The sequence below is a fragment of the Alosa sapidissima genome, chromosome 3 (genome assembly GCF_018492685.1).
Source record: "Alosa sapidissima isolate fAloSap1 chromosome 3, fAloSap1.pri, whole genome shotgun sequence".
Lineage (NCBI taxonomy): Eukaryota > Metazoa > Chordata > Actinopteri > Clupeiformes > Clupeidae > Alosa > Alosa sapidissima.
The window spans coordinates 34546780-34551627 of NC_055959.1; the positions used below are offsets into that span (position 1 = coordinate 34546780).

Below are 4848 nucleotides of genomic sequence, written 5' to 3' on the forward strand. Positions count from 1 at the left end.
CCTAAAGACACCTGGACTCGGTCGAGACCAAAAGCCATATTTGGCAAGACCAGTGGCCGAGACCGAGACAAGACCAAGTCCAAATACTAGCGAGTCCGAGACAAGTCCGAGACCGTAGAAAAACGGTCTCGAGTCCAAGACCGGACTCAAGACCGGACTCGAGTACTACAGCCCTGCCTTCTACACACGGACAAAGTCCTAGAGATGAAGCAGAAATATTTGGCAAAAACATCCATCAACAACAACAGGGGTGACAAGACCAAGCCCCAATAGGAAACGACAAGTAGGGTTTCAACAAGAATTGTCTTTTGTAGAGTATTTGATTCAGTATGTTCCCATTGCAGTTCTTTTTTATGGGCTGATTTTATTTTCTTTCTGTTATTTCTTCTCCCAAGCTCTCAACCGAACCAGTGGAAGCGGCGGATACTCAAAGTATTGCTGAACACTTGAAAGCCATCACTGAAGAGCTACACAAAAGCAGGCCAAATTTCAAGAACATCAAGTGGAGGATGGAAAGGACTCTGCATGCACGAACTCCACTCTATAAGACCTCTACAGCTGCAGAGCTATTCCAGCAGTGTCCATTCCTAAAAGTCCCTTGTCTGGTAAGCCATTTGCTGATGACCATAGTCAGCAGTTGGTCTTAGCATTGAGGATAGGAACAGATGTGAGAATTATGCTACTTTTAGTGGTTAATCAGCAAGTGCACAACTATCTGTGAAAAGAAATATGGTCGCGATTGGCTAATCACTTTTCTTTTGAGATTAAAAATACTCTCCTTTTTGTAGCTACTTTACGAAATGAAGCTAAGATTTGGCCAGGACTTGGACTTGGTGCTTAGCAGTTACCTGCATAATGCTGCTGAGAAGATAGTTGAGAAATGTAAAGGACCACTAAAGAACTCATTTACTGCTACAATGTCGCAGGCACACCCACTGCAATCAAAATTTAAGTGAATTGTCTTTTCAGGTAAATTTTAACTATCAATATTGAATTATCAGTTGAAGGGAAAAGTTGGCATTCATTTAATGGCAAGTCATGTTTTGATTGTTGTTTCTGAGGCATGCTGAGCAATGCTGCCGTGATGCTCCTGCTGACACTGATGAAGGAAAACCATAAATTACTGTACTGCATCAATGAGGTACGCCATATTATGATGTCTGTTTCCATTAAATGAAATCTCTCCAGTAGCAGTGGGAGCAATAACTGTACTGTACTGTTGCTGGTGGCTCTGGCCACTCACCAACTGTCCTGTTACCTGTCCCACGCCACTCATCAACTGTCTTGTGCCACATGCCTATTGTCCTGGGCACTGTCCCAAGCCATTGGCTTACTGTCCCGTATGCTGTTCCGAGCCACTGGCTTACTGTCCTGCACCACTCATACTGTCTTCTGACACTTGCCTATTGTCCTGGGCACTGTCCCAAGCCACTGGCTTACTGTCCCGTGTGCTGTTCCGAGCCACTGGCTTACTGTCCTGCACCACTCATACTGTCTTGTGCCACATGCCTATTGTCCTGGGCACTGTCCCAAGCCACTGGCTTACTGTCCTGCACCACTCATACTGTCTTGTGCCACTTGCCTACTCTCCCGTGGCAATATATTTGTTTGTTGTTCACTACACCACATAAATTGTTAAACTTGATATTTGTGCATTGCATTTGTGTGAACTGTGGTTGTGGTTTGTTGCATGCTCTCTGTGTCTCTGCACCTTCCAATTAAGGTCACATGGAGAAGAAGATTGGCCCGTTGGTGAAGTCTGTTCCCATTGGCTGAAGAGACAACGAGGCAGTGGATAAAAGCCTGGCTGCCCTCTTCACTAGGGATCTTCCCCTCTCCTGCTTCAGACAGTTGTTGGATTATTGAGAAGATTATTACATTGATAGTTAGTTGTGGTGACTAACTGTTTTGCTTTTTAGTTTTGTGTTTGTATCTTTCTGTTTAGCCTTAAACCTTTCTGGGAAGCTTTGTAGGGAGGCCGGGTGCCATCTTCTTGTACCCTTGTCATTTTTCTCCTGTTTTTGGTTAGTTAGGGAGTGAGGTTAGTTTATGCTGTTTATTTTTTATTTTATCTTTTGTTTTTGAGGTAAGTTAATTCTAGTGTTGCACGGTGTATCGATACTAAAAAGGTATCACGATGCCTTCACGCAAAAAACGATACGATTTCCGACGTTTTTAGAATCGATACTTTATTAAAATTAACGTTCTGTGTCTGCGTGAACTGCTGCTCTCACTGCTCCTTGCACGCATCTAGGCAAGTGGGCGTGTCAAGCAGGCAGTTCTGAGTGAGTGAGTGCGCAGCCAACATACAGTAGTTCTTTGCCGACCGTCCTCGTCCTTGTGGATAAAACAAAAGGTGAAGTGAAATCTGCAACTATTTCAGATACATCGCGAATAGTGAAGGCAAGCCATCAGGTACACAGAGGACCATTTGTGAAATATGTTTCAAAGTCATTTAAAAGCAGTAGGCTACGCATGGAACTTGGCTAAACACCTCGCAGACATCCCAACATTTTTTTTCAAAGAACGACAGGTTAACGAATATGCTATAGAAAACACGACTACATGGTTAGTGCAAAGTTCTTCTCTTCTGTTTTAGTCTAGCCTAAGTGAAACGAGTGGTTCTCTGGGATAAAGCGAACCTTCCTTCATCAATGAATTTTGACGAGACATAATGAGCTATAATCATAGGGTGCTAACGTGATGAAAGCGCAATGTTCACGCCAGAATAACATTACCATAACTTGTAAACAATCTATTTCATGTTCTGTCAGTACTACTGGTAATACTTGTCATGGCATGTAGACTGCAATTTGTTCAATAAGTATTGCCCAGATGTAGGATAGGCTACCCGAAATGCGCTAATTAAAGCCCACAGCATACAAGACCTGAGTGGTTGGAACGTCGTACACTGGGCGCAAAGAAGACTATCCTCACATTTTTCCCTTTGCAACGGTCAAAGAAATCCCATGAACACGGGAAGGCCTAGGGAAGCCTATACTGTACATCAGATGGCCTAAAGATTAGTCCCCTCTGCATAGCATTCAGTGATTTGCATGCAGTAATTTCAATACTGACCTTGATCTAGCCTAGTTAAAGGACTTAATCACACAAAGTAGGCCTACTATTTTACTGACTATAAAAATAATAATTATGTAGGAAGTTTAAAACCCAGAATTGCACACTACAAAAGTGCACTGAATTCAACACAAATGACTCAATACACTTGGAGGAGGTATGAGTCCTTTCTTTTCCAGATATCTTAGGATTTCGCCGTAGTATCGTTTCAGTATCGAGCATCGTGATATTTATGGCAGGTATCGTATCGAAGTCATAATTTTGGTATCGTGACAACACTAGTTAATTCCACTCCTTAATTCTAGATACTTGGGTTTGGTTTATTATTTTGGCCTTTCCCCCTCCTGAAGTTTGTTAATACTCCCTGAATTTTGTATAAATGTAATAAATTGACTATTATTTCATAAATCTCTTGTTGAGTTGTGAAGCGCTGAGGTCAGGAGAGGGTAATTTCTACTATTTCAGTTATATCGCCCTAACCCCTAGTGCCAAAAAGGGGGTGACATAACAGCACTGTTCTGTGTCAGGTTTAGGGTTACACTCAGGGTTAGGTTTGCATCAATTGCAGGTGGCACAGGACAGTAGATGAGTGGCACGGGACAGTGTACAAGACATTGGACTAGTGGCATGAGCCACCAGCAACAATACAGTAGAGTTTTTGCTCTAACTGCCTCTCATGAAATGTTGGACTTTTTAACCTTAAAGTGCAGTAAAAAAGGAAGTTACAGTATAATGTATTCCCTTCAGGAACCACCAGCACCGACGCCAACCATGATGATTCGTTGTGAAAATTCTCCTTTGGCGGAAGTAATGGTTTCCATCAAGATTGATGGCGAATTTGTCATTGGCCCCTCCCCTGACATTGATGCCTCCTTAGGCCTTGTCTGTATTTTTTTGTTTATATTTTTTTTTTGATGTTCAGTACCCAAAAGAGGCCATTAGTACACATTACTATTCTTTGAAAGACGCCATAACCCAGCGTTTCTCGAACTGTGGGTCGCGGAGACATGCCAGGTGGGGCGCGAACTGACGTGAAAAACAGTTTTTTTAAAAAGATTTTTTTATCTGTAGCCTGGGCCCAGGTAGCACCCGATGCGCAATGGACGCACTGTGTTATTCACAGGGAAGCGCTCGTGTCAAGGCAGCTTAGTTAGTCCCGACCTACAAGAGATTTTGAACGTTGTTGTGAGTGGTGAATTTCATCAAAACCCGGCCCTTAAAAGCGCGTCTATTCTCCGCACTTTGCGAAGAGATGGTAGCTGACCAAAAGGCTGTACTGTTTCACAGCGAGGCAAGGTGGCTTTCCCGAGGTAAAGTGCTGTCGCGCGTGTTTGAGCTCCGAGTCGCCTCTTTTTTGGAGGAAGAGCGCATGTTTGAATCTGCAAGCACGTTCACTAATGAACATTTCTTGACGAAGCTGGCCTATCTTAGTGATATATTTGATATATCTTAGCGATACATTTGAGTTAAATGTCCAGTTACAAGGCAAAGACAAGCACCTACCTCACCTAGCAAATAAGATTACTGCATTCACCAAAAAAACTTGAGTATGGGACAGGCGCCTCGATAGCGGCAGTATTATGCCTTTGAGATTTCTGAGCGAAATCGCTGAAACGTCTAATTGGGAGCCACTCTTGTGATCCCATGTATTAAACAGTAGGCCTACATCACATCCCTGCAAAGTTTATTTCAAAAATATTTCCCAACCAGCAGTGCTCAGTATGACTGGATTATGGATCCATTTAATGCAGCATGTTGGTATTTCATTGA

At 42.9% G+C, this 4848-nt stretch overlaps 1 long non-coding RNA gene across 1 annotated transcript; it reads left to right on the forward strand.

Moving 5' to 3' along the window:
• Nucleotides 1-239: 239 nt before the first annotated feature.
• LOC121705535 lies at nucleotides 240-878 on the forward strand. The gene is made up of 3 exons (XR_006030827.1): nucleotides 240-283; nucleotides 396-605; nucleotides 789-878. It is a non-coding gene; the product is annotated as an uncharacterized LOC121705535 (long non-coding RNA).
• Nucleotides 879-4848: the final 3970 nt, after the last annotated feature.